Source organism: Aquarana catesbeiana, linkage group LG02, assembly GCF_042186555.1.
Source record: "Aquarana catesbeiana isolate 2022-GZ linkage group LG02, ASM4218655v1, whole genome shotgun sequence".
In the NCBI taxonomy this organism is placed as follows: domain Eukaryota; kingdom Metazoa; phylum Chordata; class Amphibia; order Anura; family Ranidae; genus Aquarana; species Aquarana catesbeiana.
In genome coordinates this window covers 176,989,207-177,016,574 of record NC_133325.1, presented here as the reverse complement: position 1 = coordinate 177,016,574, position 27,368 = coordinate 176,989,207, and the positions used below count along the sequence as shown (strand labels likewise).

Genomic DNA, 27,368 nt, shown 5'->3' with positions numbered 1-27,368 from the left:
CCCTGCACAAAATGACATTTCTAAAGGAATAAAAATCATTTAAAACTGCTTGAGGCTTTAATGTAATGTCGGCTCCTGGCAATATGAATGAAAATCAGTGAGACAAACGGCATGGGTACCCCCACCCCAGGCCATTACCAGGCCCTTTGGGCCTTGTATTGATATTAAGCGGAACCCTGCACCCAAATTAAAAAAAGAAAAGGCGTTGGGCCCCTAGGCCCTATATACTCTGAACAGCAGTATATAGGCAGTGCAAACAAGACAGGGACTGTAGGTTTGTTCTTATGTAGAATCTGTTTGTCATTTGGAACAGGTACATTTAGTAAGTGTAGCTCCAGCCAAAAAATCTATTTTAAAGCTTTTTGGAAAATATAGGGAAGGGTTATCACCCCTGTAACATTTGTTTTGCTGTCTGTGCCCCTGTTCAGAAGATTTCACCTCACTTTCTGTCCCAATAACAATTGGATTTTGAAAACTTGGGGTTTTTAAGGGAAACAAGGATTGGTGATAAATCAGTGGGGGAGACACCTTTTTCCCAAATTAACTCTGATGCCCTGTACACATGGTCGGATTTTCCGATGGAAAAAGTGCGATCGGATTGTGTTATCGGAAATTTCGATCGTGTATGGGCTCCATCGGACTTTTTCCGTCTGAATTTCCAACACACAAAGTTTGAGAGCAGGCTATAAAATTTTCCGTCAACAAAATCCGATCGGTTAAATTCCGATCGTGTGTACACAAATCCATAAAGTGCCACGCATGCTCAGAATAAATTAAGAGACGAAAGCTATTGGCTACTGCCCCATTTATAGTCCCGACGTATGTGTTTTACATCACCGCGTTCCGAACAATCGGATTTTCTGACAACTTTGTGCGACCGTGTGTATGCAAAACAAGTTTGAGCCAACATCCGTTGGAAAACATTCATGGATTTTGTTGTCGGAATGTCTGATCAATGTCCAATCGTGTGTACAGGGCATAACAGGAGAAAATTTCCCTTCCTAGGGGTAGATTTCCTCTCACTTCCTGTTGTCTCCCTCCGTTTGTAAGTAGGAGTCGTTTGTAAGTCGGATGTTTGAAAGTAGGGGACCGCCTGTATATAATACACTGCCTGCCCTATACACTCTGCCTTAGGTGTTGGTGGTACCAGAACACTGTAAGCCCTCACAGTTACTCTTGGTGGGCGCTGGAACAGGCCCTGCTGTGAAATATTATATCAAGAATTGTAATTACATGCCCCTGTTAAACAGGGGCAGAAAAATTGGGCCTTAGGCGGTGGTGGTGGTGCCACAACACTGTAAACCCTCACAGTTACTCTTGGTGGGTGCTGGAACGGGCCCTGCTGTGAAATATTATATCTAGAATTGTAATTACATACCCCTGTTGAACAGGGTCAGAAAAATTGGGCCTTTCGTGGTGTTGCCACAACACTGTAAGCCCTCACAGTTACTCTTGGTGGGTGCAGGAATGGACCCTGCTGTGAAATATTGGATCAAAAATTGTAATTACACTCCCCTGTTAAACAGGGGCAGAAAAATTGGGTCTTAGGCAGTGGTGGTGGTGCCACAACACTGTAACCTCTCACAGATTCTGTTGTGGAGCGCAGGAACGAGCCCTGCTGTGAAATATTAGATCAAAAATTGTAATTGCGTGCCCCTGTTAAACAGGGGCAGAAAAATTGGGCCTTAGGCACTGGTGCCACAACACTGCAACCCCTCACAGATACTCTAGTTGATCGCAGGAACGCGCCCTGCTGCAAAATATTAGAGCAAAAATTGTAATTATGCGCCCCTGTTAAACAGGGGCAGAAAATTGGGCCTTAGGCGGCGGTGGTGGTGGTGGTGCCACAACACTGCAACCCCTCACAGGTATTCTTGTTGAGCGTAGGAACGAGCCCTGCTGCAAAATATTACAGCAAAAATTGTAATTACATGTCCCTGTTAAACAGGGGCAGAAAAATTGGGCCTTAGCCACTGGTGGTGGTGCCCAGAACCAAAAATCTTCTTAGAAGCTATCAACATGAACATTGAGGAGGAATAGGATAGTCACTCAGCATAACCGATCAGACCTTGGGGCTGTGGACTAAAAAATTGTCTGAACGCATCGGTCAGACGGCAACCTTCTCCACCGCTCCTTCTGTGACTGACCGAAACCTCAGCAACACGTTTTCCAGGAGGACCAGGAAATTGTAACCTCCCAGGCTCTGGAAACGCATTGCACAAACCCTTCTGCAAGGCCTCCCGAAGATGTTTCATCCTCTGCTCCCTCTGCGATGGCTGGATAAGTTCCGCCACCTTACCCTTGTAACGTGGATCAAGAAGGGTTGCCAGTCAATACTGATCCCTCTCCTTGATACCACGAATCCGAGGGTCCTTTCGCAGGCTTTACAGGATCAGGGAGGCCATGCAGCGTAGGTTTGCTGAGGCATTCGGTCCGGAGTCCTCTGGGTCACTAAGGACGACCTGATCCGCAGCCACCTCCTGCCAGCCACGTACAAGTCCATGGGTTTCTGGGGAATGGAAATGATCCCTTGAAGACTGCTGCTGATGCTGAGTGCCAGGCTCCACCTCCATGCTGACACAATCCTCCTCCTCCACTTCCTGTGTGATAGGCGGGCCTGAAGCTGGCGTGGCGTCAACCACCTCTGAGCCTGCCCCTGCAGAGCTGCCAGAATCTCTGCTCCTGTCCTCTAAGCAGACCAACTCAAGCACTGCATGGCATCTTTTTTGCCTGAGTGCTTGCGTAGCCTCTAGAATGCCTACGTAGCACCGCTGGTTCCGAGGACAAATCTGCACAGGAAGAGGCCATAGAGGAAGAAGAAGAGGAGGGGGTGGAGGAGAGAGGTGTGGCAGAAGCACCACTACCAGCATTTTGGAGGCGTGGTGGCGGAACAAGCTCCAACAATACTGCACCCTGTCCTGCATCCTTCCCAACTGCCAGCAGGGTTACCCAGTGCGCCGTGAAAGAAAGGTAATGTCCCTGTCCATGCCTGATGGACCATGAGTCAGTGGTAATATGCACCTTACCGGTGACCGCCCTGTCCAACAAGGCCAAGACATTGCCTTCCACATGTCGGTAGAGAGCCGGAATGGCCTTCAAAGAAAAAAATTGGTGTTGGGAACCTGCCACTGAGGTCCCGCACATTCCTCAAATTCTCGAAAGGGGGCAGAGTCTACCAGCTGAAAAGGCAGCAGTTAGAGCTAGCAATTTAGCCAAACTAGCATTCAGCCGCTGAGCATGTGGATGGCTGGAACCGAATTTCTTTCGCTGGTTTAGCAACTGTTGGTTGCGGTGATGTACAACACGTACGACGGCACTAGAAAAGGGAAGTTCAATACCAAGTGCGCCACCCTTTGGGCTCCTTCTGCTAATCTCGTGTTAGTAGAAGTTTGATGAGAGACGCTTTGCGCTTTTCAGCCTTGTGCTTTTCCGATCGTTACTCCTCATCAGTTTGTGCTTGTGGATTCGTATCTGTTTTTCAGTGCGTGTATTCAGTTTGGATTTGTTTTTCAGTGCATATTTTATAGTACGTATTTGATTTTGCAGTGCGTTATTGTCCGCTTGTTTCTGATTTTCAGCTCGCTATTCTCAGGCCTTTCTATTTTTCAGTGCTTTCTGTTAGTTCGTTCTGACCAGCCGACCATTTTGAAGCCATGAGGACCCTCAGCCTGGACCAGAGGGTTTTTAACTACCTGCTGGCCAGAGCCAGAAGAGTGGTGGATAACGCTTTCGGGATAATGGCCAGCCGGTTCCGCCTATTCCTTACGGCAATCAACATGGCGGAATATAAACTTATAAAGAAAAAAGTTCAGTGCGCTACTCAAATAATAATGTGAATATAAAGAAATGAAAAAATTATAGTTCATATGGAAAATGATGGTATCATAAACCGGAGGTGTGATTCCTCTTTAAATCTTCAGTAAATCTTCTATGGATCTTCTAAGACAGTGCAGAAATAGGAAAAGGGGGCTGCTTACCAGATTTGATGGATCCCCACCACAGAGATCATGCGAGCCTGAACAAACTCCTCTGGATGGAGGAGAGTATTCCGGATTGCCGCCTTTGAAATTTCAACTACCAGGCATGGAGGGAAGTCTTTTTTTCTTTATACTGTATAAAACCTCATGTTCAAGGTTTTTTAGTTGCAGCACTCAGGATTATTTATATTTCATATATTTGCGATTTTGTGTGTTTTTTATGCACTTTTAAAATAGATTTTCACTAATTTAAATTTCACATTGGTTTAACACAGTTGGGGGTAGCACGGAATGTTTACCATATATTGGAATATATAATTAATCATATAATCTTTGCATGCTGCATTCTCCACAACCCTTTAACCTCCCTGGCGGTATGATTATTTTGGATTTTAGGTGCTGAAAGCGGTACAATTATTTTGCATGGAAATTTGGCGTTTTATATTGTAGGCCTGTAATTCTTAACAATAACACACTTAAATCTGTCCAAACAAGTAGATATCTAGTCTAGTAGATATCCCGGGTATGATAAAGTTTGAAACACAAAAACATAAATTATAATATAATAAATAAATATAAATAATTAAAAAAAATAATAATATAATAATAATAAAAATTAATTTCCCCACGATTCACTATCGCTCAATTCTGCAAGTGTTCTAATTTACTATTGCTGTTTTCTAGCTGGTCTAAAGCCACTTTTGACGTAAAGGGACACTTTTTGGTTGCTATGGACAATCTCCAGTTTCCAGGCAGAAAGAACAGTATATATAACATAAAACTGCATGCAGGGCACTGGCAAAGCACTAGGGACAAAAGGGATGTGAAATAATTTCATACAGTACTGTAATCTTTAAGATTACAGTACTGTATGTGTTATGATTTTTACAATTTTTTGAATTTGCCACTAGGCTCCGCCCCGTGTGTCGCGACGCTCGCAGGGAACGGAGCCTGGCACAGAGAGGCTTCGGAGGAGACAGAGCCCACGAACACAGCGGGGGACATCGCAGGATCCTGGGGACAAGGTAAGTAATGCCACACCAGGATCCTGCAATGTAATCCTGAGTGTGGCTTGGGGTTAACGCTAATGGGACTGAATTTTAACCCCGAGCCACACTCGGGAAAACAGCCAGGGAGGCTACTGATGACTGAGCGCCCCCGAAGTAAGACAGAAGTATGTCGAGTACTTTGCGGGTAGGGGGGCCATTAATATGCCAGAAAATATTTAAGAAACATTTTCAAAATACATTTTTTAGTTAAACTGAAATAAGATTTACTTAGATTTACTGCTTGTGTTTCTTTTAGCTGTCTCCTAGGTTCTCCAATGGGCTTTTCTTTTTGGCCATTTTCTTCAATAGTGCAAATGTAATTTATTTGATACATGAGGTGACAATCTCTTCTTCAGCGAAATATTAGTATGTTGCGGGTCTGCTACGCACACTTTGTTTTTGTTGTTAATGTATGTAATGCATTACTGATAAAAATATACATAATTTTCAGCACCATGAGTGAATTTTGGTGAATCACGAAAATGGCATGATTGTGGCAAATTATAAAGACTTGTGGGAGTTATTTACTAAAGGAAAATCCACTTTGCACTCCAAGTGCCCTGCAAAAGTGCACATGAAACTGCACTTGAAACTGCACTGAAAGTGCACTTGTAGTGCAAAGTGGATTTGCCGTTAATAAATAACCCCCATTATGTGTAAACACCAACTTAGTCCAAAAAATGATATTGAGCCTTGAAAGAAGAAGCCACACATTGTTGAGTAGAAAACTTTTTACTCTGTGCACATTCACATGTGCGTTAGAAAAGGGTTTTTGAACAAACCAAAATATTTTAGTAATAACTTTTTTTTTTGGACAGTACAAATAGCCTTTTTTGTGTTAAAACAGGCATGTTTAAAACCATAAAACAATACACAACTCAGGAACTTACAAAGTTCAACTTTGACAAAGTGAAGGCAATAACAGACATTGGTATGTTCAAACTGTATTGATATTACCTTCATCAGATGAGGTGATGTCACCCCTGTGAAAGCCAAATTTTGCAGATGCACACAAATTGACAGTCAAAATGGGGATTTCCCTCTTGATCCCATGCCTAATGTCAACATGTGCTAGCTCTTATCATGGGGGATCAATGGACGTGTTTCGGGGGTGCAACCCCTTCCTGTCATCTACTTTAGTTGCGAGGAAGGGGTTGCACCCCCAAAACGTGTACATTGATATCCCGTGATGGCAGATAGCACAGATTGACACACTGTGTGCATATTCAAAATTTGGCTTTCCAAATTTTGGAGAAAAGTTAGAAAAATAGAAAGAATTTGATAAATGTTGGTGTGTTTTCGATTCTGCCTAAAACATCAATGATGTTTTTGAGTCTTTTTTCAACATCGATGTCTTCCTTGATCTTCTGTAAATCCCGATTGCATACCATGATCTCCCCGATGAGGACTTGTGCACTTGTGAAATGTGTTTCTTCTTCAACAACATCCACATCACCTAAAAAAAACACACCATGTATTAGAAATATGCAGGCATCCATCTATTACCTGAAGCTGTGGTCTCAGACACTCACCTATTGTGGCCACTATTTCACCCACTTTATAAACCTCTACTTCCTCCACATCCTCTGGTTGCTGTTTTTGGATTTCCCCTTCTTTAAGGGGTTGGGGGACCCTGGTGACCTCAGACATCCCGAGTCTTTTCTCCCCTATGTGAATAAAATAAAGGTATACTTAGCACACAGATATTTGAAGCAAGAAATAGTAATATGAAACATTGCTTGGAAGTGTCGTACAGTTGTCTGTTTTGGCAGCTGAAGACATGATTTTTTCCCTTTACAAAGCTGGAATACTTACCTTTTTTGTTAAAGTATCACTCATGTAGAGACCCCTAGTATCCACTGGAGCACATGTGTGAGATACCCTAAAAAGTTTGTTCTGGTGTCTCCACACTAGTGCCCCTGCGTCCAGATGTGTAAACAGCTGCTGAGTGTCCTCTCCTTACACTGAATTAAGTTTGCATTTCATTCTAGTTACAAACCCATCTAGACAACAATGTACTAAACTTCTTTTAAGACAGATATGCATGACCAAATGTAGTCAACATGCATCTGCAAAAAACATCGTATTAGTGGGCAAACGAACAATGTTTACTACAAACGATTACTGTGCCCACGAACCTGAAACTTGCCATTTTAAACTATACAACAGTAAAGAAAAGCACATGGAGCAGCGCGAGTGTAAGAAGAAGAATAGGAACACACAGCAAAATACTTACTTTTTTGCAGCACTCTCGTGATTCTTCTGTACTGATCCTGCTCCCTCAATTTCAGGTCTGACCAGCGTTTCCTCAGTTGATCTTTGGATCGCCGTACCCCAAAATTCTTTGGCAGACTTTTCACAACTTTAGTCATGATCTTGGCCTTTCTCATATTTGGGTTTGGATACGGTCCATGCTTCCCATCATAGTCGGCCCTCTTGAAGATGTCCACCGTCTCCACCATCTCTATAAAGGCCATATTTGAGGCCTTAAATTTCCTCTGGGATCAGGACGTTTGTGGCTCCGGGCTTTTGTCAGTGCTGCTGCTGTCTGCATGCACTTGTCTCTCCACCATGTGCTCTCCCACTGCGCCGAAAGACAAGGGGCGGGGAATATACTAGAATGAATGTCTGGGGTGGGCGGAGTTTCATGCATGCGCAGTGTAAATAAAGCGTAACACGCGTGTGTCATACGTGCGATCTGTGAGCGGAGGAAGGAGTAGCGGAAGCGCTGATCATTCTAACAAAGGTATAATTTTAACTTGGTGCATCAGCGGCCTATACTGCTTCTAGATTGAGGCCTATATTGGGACAAGATTAGAAGAGTTTAGCCTGACATTAGGGTTTGTCTTGTGTTGTGTCTTGCAGAGAAAATGGATCTATTCAATGATGAGGACTTTGTCCCTATATTCCTTGATATGGACAGGGAGCTTCCCTGTCTGTGACAAGTAAACCACCCCTTTTATAACAATAAACCAAACAGGAAGGCAGCGCTGGATCAATTGCTGGAATTTATGAAGCCGGTGATCCCCACACCAGACATCCCCTATTTGAAGGCCCTAATTGGTGGCATGAGGAGCACTTATAATAGGGAGTGCAAGAAGGTCCAGGATTCCCAGAGATCAGGAGCTGTAGCAGATGACATTTATGTCCCCAGGCTGTGGTACTATGACAGACTGCATTTTCTGGCAGGCCAGACTGAACCCAGGCCAGCACTCTCCAATCTTTCTTCCAGGCTTCCTTCCACCTCAGCTAAAGCTTCCGATGTCCAACCTGGCCTTCCAGCCAGGAAGAAGTGGAGGAGCCCAGCTTGAGCCAGGTATAGCATTGTTCAACATATTTCTAGTCAAATAATTAATGATGTTAACTAGATGTTATTATTGATCAGTAATTTCTGATTTTACAAAGTGTTTTACATATCAATAGACAGTAGTAACCACAAATGATTGGGACAAGAATGAAAAATGCTGGGGTCAGAATGATAGTCTTTTCTATTTATTAACATTCAATTTGCAACAGTCATGAGCAGAAAAAAAAAAATGGGAGATCTGGATAAAAAACAAAAAAAAAACACTATAACCAAAAATTGAAACATTATTATGGAGATCTGACGAAAAAAAAAAAAAAAGAAGTTATTCATGAGATCACGAGAAATAATAAAGAAATCAGGTTGTCAGATCTCTGTGTGAATATGAGCAGCAAAACATCTTCATTATTCTAGCCTTCTTAAGAAGAAGAGAATGCGCTCTTTTTAAAAGATTTCAAAATTTGCAGTGTGACGAATGTGCTATCTCCATTACGAGTGATAGTTTTACCAGACCGAGCGCTTCCGTCTCGTAATTGATTCAGAGCATGCATGGAACTTTCTGCGTCTGAATTGTGTACACATGATCAGAATTTACCAGAATGGATTTTGTTGTCAGAAAATTTGAGATCCAGATCTCAAATTTTGTTTGTCGGAAATTCCGACGGAAAATGTCCGATGGAGCCTACACACGGTCGGAATTTCCGACAACAAGCTCCCACTGAACATTTGTTGTCGGAAAATCCGACCGTGTGTGCAGGGCATAATAGATCAAGTAAAGTATGTGAAGTTAAAATAACACCAGTTTAACACACACATATCACAATGTAAACTGAGTATGCAATAATGATTCCAGCTTTTGTGAACTGTATATTTTAGCAATCCAAATAAAAATTAAAATAAGATAATTAACTTTTACTCTCATAACACTGATCTTTGTGAATTTGACTTGTTCTCATTAAGCCCAAAACTCCAGAGCTGTACAATTGTCTCAGGTCAGTGCCTTAAAAAAAAACAAAAGGCTATTGGATAATTATCACAACCAGGCAACTGTCATTTTCAGAATTCATATTCTGCCAGCAAAACTGCTGCAACCTGGGCACAACATACACCCCAACATTCTGCAAGGTTGCTTACAATTTAATAACATGAAACGCAGATAGCTATCACAGGGACCATCTACAATTCTGTAAATGAAATGCAAGCATAGAAAAAGAAACAGCAAGCATGTAAAAAAAATTAATTCACATCAAAAAGTGCCATCACATAATAAGAAGTAACTCAAAATTATAGATTCAATCTAAATTAGCCAGATTCCAATTCCTTACAGTTTTTACCTTAATTCTGGTCTGTTAATAACATTGAGAGGGGTCTGAGGGGAGAACTCCCCATGATGCCTCAGACAGCAACAAAAAACTGACAACCTGAAAACTACTAAGTAAGTTCTAGCTGAATTGATATTGATTGAGATTTATATATATATAAAAAAAGAAGTATTTAATCTGCCGAGCGGCGCCTTTTTATTGAACACTGAGAGCTGTGATCAGCATAGCAATGTGGCTTGTTATTTTACCTTATCTGGGTCAGCTTGTTCTCTTTCCTTTTATGATTCTGTTGAATGACTGTCTCAATAAAAACACCAAACTGTGACAATAGATTGGCAGTAGTACATTTCAAGACTAGTCCAGCTGCCCAGTTGCATTTTATTATTTAGAAAGGGAAGACTTTGCAAGGCAGTGATAGGCTGTACACATTAACCTGGAGCATCCGCGGAACAGGGAGGGATAAAGAAAGGAGTGGATAACAGCAAGAACTGGTATTACCTGAAGATTTATTGTACTGAACTCAGTAACTATCCCTCCCACATTGCTCAAAAAACATCTTTAGTGACTTCATAGCTACTGGTGTCTCTTTCCAAGGAGTAAACTGTCATGGGAGATATCCAGAATGGGAATTTTTATGTAGCAAAGTCCCAGGGCCCCTGAAGCCCAATGGTGACCTCCAGAGTTAGGGACAGCTGACATCCTTCTGTGTAAAGTGGGTTACAAGGCATGGTGGGTAATGTAAGATGAACAGGTGGGCGCCAGGCACTTTTTGAATGAAAAGAGATTTATTGTCTCCTAAACAGAACGGTGGGAGAGAGGGTTAGGGCCAGGACACCCTTTGGTAGATGCAAAGATAATTGGCAGACTCTGAGACTTCTATAGGTAGACAGCTATACAGGTGAAGGCCTTCAGCCAGATACCACTTCTGTATAAGTAGGACCGCTGTCTCCTATGGCAACATCTTGAATCTATTACTAACGGTTTACTCATTGTGGGTCTTCACTCAAAGAGTTCCCAGTTTCTCTCAACTAGACTTCAGATCCACTAGCCACTGGATCCCCTGAGCTCTTCCACTTGTAGCACTTAGTATCTTCCTCAAGCGTCACCCCCCGCTTCCCTGCTGGGTCCCTGGCTTGGCACTCACAGATACTCTTCAAGCTTCACCCCTGCAGACACGCTAGGTCCCTGGCTTGGCACTCACTGATGCTCCACAAGTGTCACCTCTGCTGTCCCGCTGGGTCCCTGACTTGGCACTTGCTGAAGTTTTCCCACTTTTTCACCGTCCCCGGTTGGCGAGAAGTCTGCTCTGGTACTGGCCTCAGCTTACTCACAGTGGTCTCCGGTAACAAGGTGGATGGTCCCTTAGTGGCGAGAGCTTCCCCTCTACCTCTGAACACAACTGGTTCCAAGCCCACAGTCCCAACCCTACGCTGCTCTCCTGCTTCTGGATAGTCCCTCAAACAGCCTAGCTGCCAGATGTCCTCGCTATAGGCCTTAGTTTTCTGACCTAGCAGCCCAGGGCAATACAACACATGTCCACCCAGACAGCCGTCCAGGTGGCACAGAACCCCGATCACCTGACTCCACCCAAATAAATAGGCTCTCCCAGCAGGCCAAGGGACCCAAGAAAATCCCTGCCCATTGTCTGAGACACCCCATTAATCCATAATCTTTTCAGCAATTCCAGAATTAGGGGGAAATCAATTGATCTCCTAACAATTGGCCAAGGCGACTACAGCCTGGCAACTAAATTTAATAGCATCCCTGCCTAAACATCAGAATGCTACATCTATATATACTAAATAACTGTAACGAGAAAGGAACAGATTTCCATATGCAATTGAAGGGCCAACAGATGGAACTTCAAAGAAAAAAATCCAGAGAGGGTGATCTGGCACACTTGTTTCTATGAATCCCCTCTCCACACACATTTGCCAGATACCTGATGTGCTGCACATGAGGGTTTTAGCAATAACACCCTCCTTTGTATTCATTGGCATTTACCTTCTACACCCATTGATGGGGTAGATTTAAATTGTCCTGAAAGTTCAGGCCATTTGACAGCAAATGCAAGAGAATCTAGGCCCTGTGACTGAAATCACCTACTAATAATGTAAATTTCCCTAAATTTGCCAGGGTGTAACGTTCCGTCGGCTTTGAGAAAAATAATACACTATAAAGCCAGCCAGTGCCAGGACAAGGTCCTCTAGCACCCAGGACGAAGAGGCCAGACTGCGCCCCCGCCCACGATGTGTAAGCACCATGTGTCAGCAAATCCCCCCCCCACAAAAAAATCGCTAATCTGCACGTTCACACCTGTTAAATATAAGAATATTCTCTCAATATTCTGTAACTTATATTGATAAGAAAAGTCCAGAAATAGAGTCCGTTCAGTTCTTGTGTAAAAGCTCAAAAATGGGTATAATAATAAAATAGCATAAGATTACAAGATCTATATTAAAATACAAAATGTAAAAATAATTTTAATAATGTAGTTATATTCTTGAAATGAAGATTGTGTATATGATCAGATGTATGTCTGTGTAAGGGCCGGTTCACACTGCTGCGAATTCTATTGCGAATTTGAGCCGTTGTGATCGCTCAAATTCGCAAGTCATTTAAATAACATAGTTTTTCTATTAGTGCCTTTTACATCAATGCGTTGCAAATCTAAGCTGCGTAAAAAAAGGGTCCTGTGTGTGCAATTGAAATCGCAATGAAAACGCAATTGTACATTCACATCACTGCGATATTCATTTTTTTCTTCTTCTTCCCCCTCCTACTCCTCCCATCCATTCCTCCTCACAGCCCCTCCCTTCCCTTCACTACCTCACTTCCTGTTTTTGGTCCATGTGCTGTGCTGGTCAGTGTTATATTTCATGCCAAGATGCCCAGTAGTCGCAGGAAGACTGGCGTTGAAAATGAGGATCTGATAAGGGTGGTACAACAAAGACAGTACCTCTGGGACAGCAGGGACCCAAGACACAAAGATACTGGAAAAAAAACACAGGATGGCAAGAGGGTTCAGATTAGGGTTAGCTTGTTTAGAATTAGGGTTAGGGTTCAGATTAGGGTTAGGGTTCAGATGAGGGTTAGGGTTGAGATTAGGGTTATTTGACAATATAATATATATAACCTCTCCTTCCTCCACATCCTCTGGTTGCTGTTTTTGGATTTCCCCTTCTTTAAGGGGTTGGGGGACCCTGGTGACCTCAGACGTCCCAAGTCTTTTCTCCCCTATGTGAATAAAATAAAGGTATACTTAGCACACAGATATTTGAGGCAAGAAATAGTAATATGAAACATTGCTTGGAAGTGTTGTACAATTGTCTGTTTTGGCAGCTGAAGACATGATTTTTTCCCTTTACAAAGCTGGAATACTTACCTTTTTTGTTAAAGTATCACACATGTAGAGACCCCTAGTATCCACTGGAGCACCTGTGTGAGATACCCTAAAAATTTTGTTCTGGTTTCCCACACTAGTGCTCCTGCGTCCAGATGTGTAAACAGCTGCTGAGTGTCCTCTCCTTACACTGAATTAAGTTTTCATTTCATTCTAGTTACAAACTCATCTAGACAACAATGTACTAAACTTCTTTTAAGACAGATATGCATGACCAAATGTAGTTAACATGCATCTGCAAAAAACATTGTATTAGTGGGCGAACGAACAATGTTTACTACAAACGATTACTGTGCCCACGAACCTGAAACTTGCCATTTTAAACTATACAACAGTAAAGAAAAGCACATGGAGCAGCGCGAGTGTAAGAAGAAGAATAAGAACACACAGCAAAATACTTACTTTTTTGCAGCACTCTCTTGATTCTTCTGTACTGATCCTGCTCCCTTAATTTCAGGTCTGACCAGCGTTTCCTCAGTTGATCCTTGGATCGCCGTACCCCAAAATTCTTTGGCAGACTTTTCACAACTTTAGTCATGATCTTGGCCTTTCTCATATTTGGGTTTGGGTACGGTCCATGCTTCCCATCATAGTCGGCCCTCTTGAAGATGTCCACCGTCTCCACCATTTCTATAAAGGCCATATTCGAGGCCTTAAATACCCTCCGGGATCAGGACGTTTGTGGCTCCGGGCTTTTGTCGGTGCTGCTGCTGTCTGCATGCACTTGTCTCTCCACCATGTGCTCTCCTACTGCGCCGAAAGACAAGGAGCGGGGAATATACTAGAATGAACGTCTGGGGTGGGCGGAGTTTCATGCATGCGCAGTGTAAATAAAGCGTAACACGCGTGTGTCATACGTATGATCTGTGAGCGGAGGAAGGAGTAGCGGAAGCGCTGATCATTCTAACAAAGGTATAATTTTAACTTGGTGCATCAGCGGCCTATACTGCTTCTAGATTGAGGCCTATATTGGGACAAGATTAGAAGAGTTTAGCCTGACATTAGGGTTTGTCTTGTGTTGTGTCTTGCAGAGAAAATGGATCTATTCAATGATGAGGACTTTGTCCCCATATTCCTTGATATGTACAGGGAGCTGCCCTGTCTGTGGCAGGTAAACCACCCCTTTTATAACAATAAACCAAACCGGAAGGCAGCGCTGGATCAATTGCTGGAATTTGTGAAGCCGGTGATCCCCACACCAGACATCCCCTATTTGAAGGCCCTAATTGGTGGCATGAGGAGCACTTATAATAGGGAGTGCAAGAAGGTCCAGGATTCCTAGAGATCAGGAGCTGCAGCAGATGACATTTATGTACCCAGGCTGTGGTACTGTGACAGACTGCATTTTCTGGCAGGCCAGACTGAACCCAGGCCAGCACTCTCCAATCTTTCTTCCAGGCTTCCTTTCCACCTCAGCTGAGGCTTCCGATGTCCAACCTGGCCTTCCAGCCAGGAAGAAGTGGAGGAGCCCAGCTTGAGCCAGGTATAGCATTGTTCAACATATTTCTAGTCAAATATTTAATGATGTTAACTAGATGTTATTATTGATCAGTAATTTCTGATTTTACAAAGTGTTTTACATATCAATAGACCGTAGTAGCCACAAATGATTGGGACAAGAATGAAAACTGCTGAATGATAGTCTTTTCTATTTATTAACATTCAATTTGCAACAGTCATGAGCAGAAAATTGTGTGTGATTGATGAACCAAAAACTAAAACTATGTCCCCTTTTCATACATAGGAAAGTCTCAGCCAGGAGGAGGCCGTGGAAAGTGGCAGCCAGGAGGTGGCAGGGGTAAGTGGCAGCCAGGAGGTAGCCGGGCCTAGTCGCCTGCCGGAACCCCAGGTTCCTCCCCTCCACCTTCCACAAAAAAGTCCCAGGAAGAGGAGTAACCTGGAGGAGGCAGCACTTGGCCTATTTCAGAAGGCTACTGTGGCCCTCAGAACCCCCCCAATAATCAAGAGGACTATGCCTACACAGCAGCCTACAAAATGCAGGAAAATAGAGGAGGGCCAACATCTCTTATGTGAGGAAGTTATGTTACAAGCCCTAAATAAGGGGTGGAGGGGCGAACTCACAAGCCAAAGCCACGTTTGTGAGTTCAACCATGGTTCTCCTCCTCCTCCTCCACCTCCTGCCACAACTACAACACCAGAGCCACAGCCTGGAAGCAAGCGTGTAAGGAAGACCAGAGAGAGTGATGGCCTGGTTTTGGTGTGGTCTGACAAAAGACGCAGGCTGTTTTAAGACCACAGCCTGGGGAAATATATGTCATCTGCTGCTGTTCTTAATCTCTTGCAGTCCTGGACCTGATTGTGCTCACTATTATAAGGACTCCTCAGGCCACCAATTTTGACTGTAAAATAATTGATGTGTGCCCTGGAGTACAAAGGCTTCGCAAATTTCACCAGTTTCTCCAGCGTTGCCTTCCTCTTTATTTTGTTATGACCCATAATGAATGGCTATTTGTTTTTCACAAATACTTGGCTATGTTTTTAACTTCAAAAAGGCCAGTTTGTTTGTGAGTAGGCAGGTACATTTCAAAAATACAAGATAATAATGGTGTTGTGGTAACTTGAAACAAAACAAAAGAATAAATTATGGAGATCACTATAAAAAAAAAAAAAAAGGGAGATCTGGAGAAAAAAAAAAAAAAAACACTATAACCAAAAATTGAAACATTATTATGGAGATCTGACAAAAAAAAAAAAAAAAAAAAGTTATTCATGAGATCACGAGAAATGATAAAGAAATCAGGTTGTCAGAACTCTGTGTGAATATGAGCAGCAAAACAACTTCATTATTCTAGCATTCTTAAGAAGAAGAGAATGCGCTCTTTTTAAAAGATTTAAAAATTTGCAGTGTGACGAATGTGCTATCTCCATTACGAACGATAGTTTTACCAGACCGAGCGCTTCCGTCTCGTAATTGATTCAGAGCATGCATGGAACTTTCTGCGTCTGAATTGTGTACACACGATCAGAATTTACCAGAATGGATTTTGTTGTCAGAAAATTTGAGATCCAGATCTCAAATTTTGTTTGTCGGAAATTCCGACGGAAAATGTCCGATGGAGCCTACACACGGTCGAAATTTCCGACAACAAGCTCCCATTGAACATTTGTTGTCGGAAAATCCCACCGTGTGTACAGGGCATAATAGATCAAGTAAAGTATGTGAAGTTAAAATAACACCAGTTTAACATACACATATCACACGGTAAACTGAGTATGCAATAATGATTCCAGCTTTTGTGAACTGTATATTTCAGCAATCCAAATAAAAATTAAAATAAGATAATTAACTTTTACTCTCATAACACTGATCTTTGTGAATTTGACTTGTTCTCATTAAGCCCAAAACTCCAGAGCTGTACAATTGTCTCAGGTCAGTGCCTTAAAAAAAACCAAAAGGCTATTGAATAATTATTACAACCAGGCAACTGTCATTTTCAGAATTCATATTCGGCCAGCAAAACTGCTGCAACCTGGGCACAACGTACACCCCAACATTCTGCAAGGTTGCTTACAATTTAATAACATGAAACACAGATAGCTATCACAGGGACCATCTACAATTCTGTAAATGAAATGCAAGCATAGAAAAAGAAACAGCAAGCATGTAAAAAAATTTAATTCACAAAAAGTGCCATCACATAATAAGAAGTAACTCAAAATTATAGATTCAATCTAAATTAGCTAGATTCCAATTCCTTACAGTTTTTACCTTAATTCTGGTCTGTTAATAACATTGGGAGGGGTCTGAGGGGAGAACTCCCCATGATGCCTCAGACAGCAACAAAAACTGACAACCTGAAAACTACTAAGTAAGTTCTAGCTGAATTGATATTGATTGAGATTTATATATATAAAAAAAAGAAGTATTTAATCTGCCGAGCGGCGCCTTTTTATTGAACACTGAGAGCTGTGATCAGCATAGCAATGTGGCTTGTTATTTTACCTTATCTGGGTCAGCTTGTTCTCTTTCCTTTTATGATTCTGTTGAATGACTGTCTCAATGAAAACACCAAACTGTGACAATAGATTGGCAGTAGTACATTTCAAGACTAGTCCAGCTGCCCAGTTGCATTTTATTAATTAGAAAGGGAAGACTTTGCAAGGCAGTGATAGGCTGTACACATTAACCTGGAGCATCCGCGGAACAGGGAGGGATAAAGAAAGGAGTGGATAACAGCAAGAACTGGTATTACCTGAAGATTTATTGTACTGAACTCAGTAACTATCCCTCCCACATTGCTCAAAAAACATCTTTAGTGACTTCATAGCTACCGGTGTCTCTTTCCAAGGAGTAAACTGTCATGGCAGATATCCAGAATGGGAATTTTTATATAGCAAAGTCCCAGGGCCCCTGAAGCCCAATGGTGACCTCCAGAGTCAGGGATAGCTGACATCCTTCTGTGTAAAGTGGGTTACAAGGCATGGTGGGTAATGTAAGATGAACAGGTGGGCGCCAGGCACTTTTTGAATGAAAAGAGATTTATTGTCTCCTAAACAGAACGGTGGGAGAGAGGGTTAGGGCCAGGACACCCTTTGGTAGATGCAAAGATAATTGGCAGACTCTGAGACTTCTATAGGTAGACAGCTATACAGGTGAAGGCCTTCAGCCAGATACCACTTCTGTGTAAGTAGGACCGCTGTCTCCTATGGCAACATCTTGAATCTATTACTAACGGCAATTGAAGTCAACTATTTGCAACACGAACAGTTCTTAGTTTACTCATTGTGGGTCTTCACTCAAAGAGTTCCCAGTCTCTCTCAACTAGACTTCAGATCCACTAGCCACTGGATCCCCTGAGCTCTTCCACTTGTAGCACTTAGTATCTTCCTCAAGCGTCACCCCCCCTTCCCTGCTGGGTCCCTGGCTTGGCACTCACTGATACTCTTCAAGCTTCACCCCTGCAGACACGCTAGGTCCCTGGCTTGGCACTCACTGATGCTCCACAAGTGTCACCTCTGCTGTCCCGCTGGGTCCCTGACTTGGCACTTGCTGAAGTTTTCCCACTTTTTCACCGTCCCCGGTTGGCGAGAAGTCTGCTCTGGTACTGGCCTCAGCTTACTCACAGTGGTCTCCGGTAACAAGGTGGATGGTCCTTAGTGGCGAGAGCTTCCCCTCTACCTCTGAACACAACTGGTTCCCCGGACGGTGGAACTGTTACTTCTTGTTTAACTACAAGCCCACAGTCCCAACCCTACACTGCTCTCCTGCTTCTGGATAGACCCTCAAACAGCCTAGCTGCCAGATGTCCTCGCTATAGACCTTAGTTTTCTGACCTAGCAGCCCAGGGCAATACGACACATGTCCACCCAGACAGCCGTCCAGGTGGCACAGAACCCCGATCACCTGACTCCACCCAAATAAATAGGCTCTCCCAGCAGGCCAAGGGACCCAAGAAAATCCCTGCCCATTGTCTGAGACACCCCATTCATCCATAATCTTTTCAGCAATTCCAGAATTAGGGGGAAATCAATTGATCTCCTAACAATTGGCCAAGGTGACTACAGCCTGGCAACTAAATTTAATAGCATCCCTGCCTAAACATCAGAGTGCTACATCTATATATACTAAATAACTGTAACGAGAAAGGGACAGATTTCCATATGCAATTGAAGGGCCAACAGATGGAACTTCAAAGAAAAAAATCCAGAGAGGGTGATCTGGCACACTTGTTTCTATGAATCCCCTCTCCACACACATTTGCCAGATACCTGATGTGCTGCACATGAGGGTTTTAGCAATAACATCCTCCTTTGTATTCATTGGCATTTACCCTCTACACCCATTGATGGGGTAGATTTAAATTGTCCTGAAAGTTCAGGCCATTTGACAGCAAATGCAAGAGAATCTAGGCCCTGTGACTGAAATCACCTACTAATAATGTATATTTCCCTAAATTTGCCAGGGTGTAACGTTCCGTCGGCTTTGAGAAAAATAATACACTATAAAGCCAGCCAGTGCCAGGACAAGGTCCTCTAGGACCCAGGACGAAGAGGCCAGACTGCGCCCCCGCCCACGATGTGTGTCATTTTCAGAATTCATATTCGGCCAGCAAAACTGCTGCAACCTGGGCACAACGTACACCCCAACATTCTGCAAGGTTGCTTACAATTTAATAACATGAAACACAGATAGCTATCACAGGGACCATCTACAATTCTGTAAATGAAATGCAAGCATAGAAAAAGAAACAGCAAGCATGTAAAAAAATTTAATTCACAAAAAGTGCCATCACATAATAAGAAGTAACTCAAAATTATAGATTCAATCTAAATTAGCTAGATTCCAATTCCTTACAGTTTTTACCTTAATTCTGGTCTGTTAATAACATTGGGAGGGGTCTGAGGGGAGAACTCCCCATGATGCCTCAGACAGCAACAAAAACTGACAACCTGAAAACTACTAAGTAAGTTCTAGCTGAATTGATATTGATTGAGATTTATATATATAAAAAAAAGAAGTATTTAATCTGCCGAGCGGCGCCTTTTTATTGAACACTGAGAGCTGTGATCAGCATAGCAATGTGGCTTGTTATTTTACCTTATCTGGGTCAGCTTGTTCTCTTTCCTTTTATGATTCTGTTGAATGACTGTCTCAATGAAAACACCAAACTGTGACAATAGATTGGCAGTAGTACATTTCAAGACTAGTCCAGCTGCCCAGTTGCATTTTATTAATTAGAAAGGGAAGACTTTGCAAGTCAGTGATAGGCTGTACACATTAACCTGGAGCATCCGCGGAACAGGGAGGGATAAAGAAAGGAGTGGATAACAGCAAGAACTGGTATTACCTGAAGATTTATTGTACTGAACTCAGTAACTATCCCTCCCACATTGCTCAAAAAACATCTTTAGTGACTTCATAGCTACCGGTGTCTCTTTCCAAGGAGTAAACTGTCATGGCAGATATCCAGAATGGGAATTTTTATATAGCAAAGTCCCAGGGCCCCTGAAGCCCAATGGTGACCTCCAGAGTCAGGGATAGCTGACATCCTTCTGTGTAAAGTGGGTTACAAGGCATGGTGGGTAATGTAAGATGAACAGGTGGGCGCCAGGCACTTTTTGAATGAAAAGAGATTTATTGTCTCCTAAACAGAACGGTGGGAGAGAGGGTTAGGGCCAGGACACCCTTTGGTAGATGCAAAGATAATTGGCAGACTCTGAGACTTCTATAGGTAGACAGCTATACAGGTGAAGGCCTTCAGCCAGATACCACTTCTGTGTAAGTAGGACCGCTGTCTCCTATGGCAACATCTTGAATCTATTACTAACGGCAATTGAAGTCAACTATTTGCAACACGAACAGTTCTTAGTTTACTCATTGTGGGTCTTCACTCAAAGAGTTCCCAGTCTCTCTCAACTAGACTTCAGATCCACTAGCCACTGGATCCCCTGAGCTCTTCCACTTGTAGCACTTAGTATCTTCCTCAAGCGTCACCCCCCCTTCCCTGCTGGGTCCCTGGCTTGGCACTCACTGATACTCTTCAAGCTTCACCCCTGCAGACACGCTAGGTCCCTGGCTTGGCACTCACTGATGCTCCACAAGTGTCACCTCTGCTGTCCCGCTGGGTCCCTGACTTGGCACTTGCTGAAGTTTTCCCACTTTTTCACCGTCCCCGGTTGGCGAGAAGTCTGCTCTGGTACTGGCCTCAGCTTACTCACAGTGGTCTCCGGTAACAAGGTGGATGGTCCTTAGTGGCGAGAGCTTCCCCTCTACCTCTGAACACAACTGGTTCCCCGGACGGTGGAACTGTTACTTCTTGTTTAACTACAAGCCCACAGTCCCAACCCTACACTGCTCTCCTGCTTCTGGATAGACCCTCAAACAGCCTAGCTGCCAGATGTCCTCGCTATAGACCTTAGTTTTCTGACCTAGCAGCCCAGGGCAATACGACACATGTCCACCCAGACAGCCGTCCAGGTGGCACAGAACCCCGATCACCTGACTCCACCCAAATAAATAGGCTCTCCCAGCAGGCCAAGGGACCCAAGAAAATCCCTGCCCATTGTCTGAGACACCCCATTCATCCATAATCTTTTCAGCAATTCCAGAATTAGGGGGAAATCAATTGATCTCCTAACAATTGGCCAAGGTGACTACAGCCTGGCAACTAAATTTAATAGCATCCCTGCCTAAACATCAGAGTGCTACATCTATATATACTAAATAACTGTAACGAGAAAGGGACAGATTTCCATATGCAATTGAAGGGCCAACAGATGGAACTTCAAAGAAAAAAATCCAGAGAGGGTGATCTGGCACACTTGTTTCTATGAATCCCCTCTCCACACACATTTGCCAGATACCTGATGTGCTGCACATGAGGGTTTTAGCAATAACATCCTCCTTTGTATTCATTGGCATTTACCCTCTACACCCATTGATGGGGTAGATTTAAATTGTCCTGAAAGTTCAGGCCATTTGACAGCAAATGCAAGAGAATCTAGGCCCTGTGACTGAAATCACCTACTAATAATGTATATTTCCCTAAATTTGCCAGGGTGTAACGTTCCGTCGGCTTTGAGAAAAATAATACACTATAAAGCCAGCCAGTGCCAGGACAAGGTCCTCTAGGACCCAGGACGAAGAGGCCAGACTGCGCCCCCGCCCACGATGTGTAAGCACCATGTGTCAGCAGATCCCCCCCCCACACAAAAAAATCGCTAATCTGCACGTTCACACATGTTAAATATAAGAATATTCTCTCGATATTCTGTAACTTATATTGATAAGAAAAGTCCAGAAATAGAGAGTCCGTTTAGTTCTTGTATAAAATAGCATAAGATTACAAGATCTATATTAAAATACAAAATGTAAAAATAATTTTAATAATGTAGTTATATTCTTGAAATAAAGATTGTGTATATGATCAGATGTGTGTCTGTGTAAGGGCCGGTTCACACTGCTGCGAATTCTATTGCGAATTTGAGCCATTGTGATCGCTCAAATTCGCAAGTCATTTAAATAACATAGTTTTTCTATTAGTGCCTTTTACATCAATGCGTTGCAAATCTAAGCTGCGTAAAAAAAGGGTCCTGTGTGTGCAATTGAAATCGCAATGAAAACGCAATTGTACATTCACATCACTGCGATATTCATTTTTTTCTTCTTCTTCCCCCTCCTACTCCTCCCATCCATTCCTCCTCACAGCCCCTCCCTTTCCTTCACTACCTCACTTCCTGTTTTTGGTCCATGTGCTGTGCTGGTCAGTGTTATATTTCATGCCAAGATGCCCAGTAGTCGCAGGAAGACTGGCGTTGAAAATGAGGATCTGATAAGGGTGGTACAACAAAGACAGTACCTCTGGGACAGCAGGGACCCAAGACACAAAGATACTGGAAAAAAAACACAGGATGGCAAGAGGGTTCAGATTAGGGTTAGCTTGTTTAGAATTAGGGTTAGGGTTCAGATGAGGGTTAGGGTTGAGATTAGGGTTAGGGTTCAGATTAGGGTTAGGGTTAGCTTTGTTAGAATTAGGGTTCAGATTAGGGTTAGGGTTCAGATTAGGGTTAGCTTGTTTAGAATTAGGGTTAGGGTTCAGATTAGGGTTAGCTTGTTTAGAATTAGGGTTAGGGTTCAGATTAGGGTTAGCTTGTTTAGAATTAGGGTTAGGGTTCAGATTAGGGTTAAGGTTCAGATTAGGGTTATCTATATTATTGATATGGTATAGGAAGATATATATGTACACAAACACACACACACCCTATAAAATATTAGGGTTAGGATTAGGGTTCAGACTAGGGTTAGCTTGTTTAGAATTAGGTTTAGATTAGGGTTAGGGTTCAGATTAGGGTTAGGGTTCAGATTAGCATTAGCTTGTTTAGAATTAGGGTTAGGATTCAGATTAGGTTTAGGGTTTAGATTAGGGTTAGGGTTCAGATTAGGGTTAGCTTGTTTAGAATTATGGTTAGGGTTAAGATTAGGTTTACAGTTCAGATTAGGGTTAGCTTTGTTAGAATTAAGGTTCGGATTAGGGTTAGAGTTCAGTTTAGGGTTAGGGTTCAGATTAATGTTAGCTTGTTTAGAATTAGGGTTAGGGTTCAGATTAGAGTTAGCTTTTTTAGAATTAGGGTTAGGGTTCAGATTAGGGTTAAGGTTCAGATTAGGGTTAACTGTATTAGTGATATGGTATAGGAAGATATATATGTACACAAACACACACACACCCTGTAAAATAATGACAATAGTACACCCAAGTGAACAGTAACAAATGTAATTCTTTATTTTAACCAATGAAAATTGACACCATGTAGTATGTTCAGCAGAATACAGTGTTTTAACCTTTTAAGCCTCAATTGCATCTAGCTGCCACGATAGCTGCCCATTTTCTGACATAAAGTACTCTGCAAAATTCTGGCGAACATTTTCCCCACTGTAGTTGCCACGGGTTCTGATCCATGTTGGCTCTTCAAGGTCATGCATTAAAGAGTCCTCAAAAATGTACCCATCTCGAGCAAGGAAAAAAATTTTGCAATGCACAGGCTGCTTGCAGTGCACCAAGGGCATGCTCCGTACTCAGGCAGATAGCTGAGTGCAGGAAACGCCACTTGCCCTTGTTAGTCGGTAATTAAATACCCTCTTTTCAATGGTAAGTCCTCTTTTGGCATATGGCCGTAGAAGTCGCTCTGAAATAGGGAATGCCTCATCCCCAACAAAGACATAAGGCTCCAGAGGTTGATTTGTTCCAGGAAGTGGTTGATTATCAGGAAGGTTCAGTGAGTTTTCACGAAGCATCTTGCCAAAAGAAGAATGAGAGAAGATGCTTGAGTTAGAGCTACTTCCATATGAACCTATATCCACATAGATAAATGAATAATTGGCATCGGCCACTGCCATTAGAATGAATGAGAAATACTTTTTGTAGTTCAAGTATTTGGAGCCACTACAAATTGGGCTGATTATTCTTATGTGCTTTCCATCTACTGCACCAACACTATCTGGAAAATTGCACCGCTGCCAAAAAACTTCGGCTATTTTAGCCCAGTCTTCCCTATTTGGCTTCTTCATCACCAAATGTTTTAAAACTTGCCAGATAGCTGCACTGGTTTCATGCGCAATAGAACTCACGGTCAATTTTCCAAGCTTGTATTCGTATTGCAAACTAGCAAATGAATTGCCGGTAGCTAGGTACCTGAAAGGAAAGAGAAGCATAATTAATAGTGTTCCTACTTTTTTACAGTTTTCGCTCTCAAGACGAGGTGGTGTAGTCTACGAGATATCTACACCAAATATGTGAGGAATCAGCGAGAGGACAAGAGTGGCTCAGCTGCCACAAGGAAAAAACCATATGCATATGCTGGCTACCTGGCTTCTCCTTTACTAGTGCTAGAATTGCGGAAGTAAGCAATTATTCTATCCCTCCCTCCCTCCTTCTCGCCCTCACTCTTTCCTTCCCTATACCTCCTCAATCTACCTCATTTCCTTTTTAATAGGATGTTTCCAACATATGAATTTCCATCTAGTGACACAATGAGTAATTAGTAAACTTATATTAGTAAACAGCACCGAAGCAAGTTGGGAGGAGGAGGATGTTGGTGTTCCGGGAGCACCTGTCGAAGCTCCTGCTGAGGAGGAGGAGGAAACTGTGGGCTGCAGCCCTTTGCACTAGTTCCCAATGGAGCAGCTTGCAGCCTCTAGAGGAGTTCTTGGCAGCAGAAGCATCACAGGCTCCCACCCAATCCCATTCTCAAGAGGATACCAATACTTCTGTAGTGCACAGGTCAAATAAGCGCACCCCAAATAACAGGAGAGCTCAATCGGTGGAGGATGATGGCACTGGGCAGCTGCTCAGCATTGTTTCTGGAATCTCCCAACAAATGGAGGCACAACGCTGCCCTCACACATTGTTTGTCATGAGTTTGCTTCCTCTAGTAAAAGAGGTCCCAGTGGAAAAATATTTTGCGATGAGAATGGCGGTCCAGCAGTCTATACACTCGTTCTGTGTTCCCAGACAGCTGTTCTCTAACATGGTGGAATCAACTTATGACCATGTATTATCCACCCATCCTCCTCCACCTCAAAAAGCACCAAACCCTTACCCTTTTGAGTTTTGACAATGTACTCAGTATTTATGAAATAAATACTTCAGGAATCCCACATCCTATTCCATCTCCACTTACCTCTGTGATTGCACCCGTTCCTACTGTGGTTTCCCCCCTGTCAGGCCTCTCAATATAACTCCTCCAATGCCCCCCACCAATTCAATGCCTCCAATTGATTCACAATATGGACCCCAAACTAGACAACATCCATACATACATTTTTTGAGTGCACCCTTGGCTCAATACGCGGAGGTCCCTGGGCCAAGTTCAGATGTTGGTGTCAATGCACATTACAATGTGCAATAGATATCTGAAGAGGGTTCTCAGACCTTTTATAATTTGTAAAAATTGTATTAAAGACTATTGTTTTATTATGCGTGTGGTTATTGCTGCTAATCTTAAATGTTGATATTAATGTTATTGTTATTTAAATGAATCTCAGTTCTAGGTAGTTGTTATTTCATTGAATCTCAGTTCTCATGATGATGTTTGCAGCCTTTTTGCCTAGTTTTATATTCTCCAAAAATTTGTAAAATAAAAATATATTACTATAAGATACTTTGCAGTGGTTTCTTTTTTCTTTTTTTTTTTTTTTTTTTTTTAATTTTTTATTTATGAAAAGAACACGGCCCACATGAACCAACAGATTACAGAGTATCACATGTATCACGTAACATACAAAATATATTTTAGAAGACCAAAACTTTTTGCGTTTAACATGTTTTACTACGTCTCATCTTTTATCCTAACACTGAAAAAATGATAACCAATCCTGGAGGAGCCGGAAGCATGTTAAATGAGGAATCTTTATTAAGCATGTGACATTTTGTTGTAATATGGCCCATTGCGTCGGTCCTCTTTTTTTTCCTCAACTAAACATTAATAAAAGGAACTAGAGAAAGGTTAGGAAGTGTTAGGGAAGAAAGGAAAGGGAATAAAGAGAAAGGAGAGAGATTAGCGCAGGGGAAGAGTGTAGGGAAGCAGGTATGAAGGGGGGAAAATGGGTGTGTATCTCGCAAGCATGGAGGGTCCCGTATCCCGCTCCCACAGAGTACCATATCCTTAATTGTGATTCATCAGCAGTAGCTCATTGTCACCCGTCTGTTCACAGGCCACAATCAGCTCTTCTCAGAGATTGTCCTGCCGTCGAGTAAATAAACATAGACTACAGTTGCCAGGTCTTAGAGAATATTTCTTCTCTGTGTTGTGCCGTGTGGATAAGATCTTCCAGCTTTCTGATGTCTTCTACTTTCCCTAGCCACATATCAATTGTCGGTGCGAGGGCGGATTTCCAACACAGTGGGATGCAGGCTCTAGCTGCATCCAGCAAGTGACGGATGACTGATTTTTTGTATATCTTGTCGGGAATGTCTGTAGCGTGTAGCAAAAAGAATGCTGGGTCATTTGCGATAGTCCTGTCAGTAAACAGTTGTACAATCTCTCGTATCACTTTCCAAAAATGTGCGAGTTTGGGGCAAGACCAAAATATGTGTAACAGAGTTCCCTTGTCCATTTGACAACGCCAGCACGTATCTGATGTTGTTGGGAACATTTTATGCAGGCGTACTGGGGTTCTATACCATCTGGAGAGTACCTTATAGTTTGTTTCCTGGGTCTTAGCGCAGATGGAAGACTTGTGTGTGAAACGAAGTATGTGTTGTCTCTTTGCGGGGCTAAATCTACAGTCCAATTCCTCTTCCCATCTAAGTAGGCCTGGCGGTACATAGTCCGAGGGGGGTGTATTCAGTAGGTTGTAGGTCAGTGAGAGTGTGTGTGGTAAAACACCCGTATCGGTACAAAGTTCTTCTAATGTCGTGAGGCTTTGATTACTATCTGTGGGAGGTGAGATGGAGTTGAGGAAATGTCTTAGTTGAAGTGTCCGTATGAAGTCTAGACGAAACCTACCCGTGGGATCAGAGAGCTCCGAGTGTGTTTTCCAACATCCTCCAGAGCTAAAGTGGGAGGCCAAATGTATACCTGCATCTCCCAACTTCCTAAAAATTCCATCTTGTAGGCCTGGTGTGAATAGGGGGTTGCCTATTATTGGATATAAGGGTGAGTTCGGGGAAAAGATGGTCGTTTTAGATATTAGTTGTGCGCAAATTCGGGCCGTGTTGCCTATTAGTGGATGGCGTTTGAGTTCCGTTGGTAGACCCTGATAACACCACGGGGTACCACCCAGTGGAATTGTGGTGTGGGATTGTTCCATTTGGGACCATAACTTGGTTTCCCGGTGTCGACGCCAATCTATAA

At 42.8% G+C, this 27,368-nt stretch overlaps 1 protein-coding gene across 2 annotated transcripts in view; it reads right to left on the bottom strand.

The window, feature by feature from the left end:
- Positions 1 to 10,093, bottom strand: part of LOC141127438 (retinol dehydrogenase 16-like) — a 198,537-nt gene extending 188,444 nt beyond the window's left edge. Inside the window, exon 1 of one of the 2 annotated variants that reach the window (XM_073613871.1) lies at positions 9,901 to 10,093. The gene's annotated coding sequence lies outside the window, so the exon portion shown is untranslated. The remainder of the gene's footprint in view (positions 1 to 9,900) is intronic. The other variant, XM_073613868.1, reaches the window with a different exon arrangement.
- Positions 10,094 to 27,368: the final 17,275 nt, after the last annotated feature.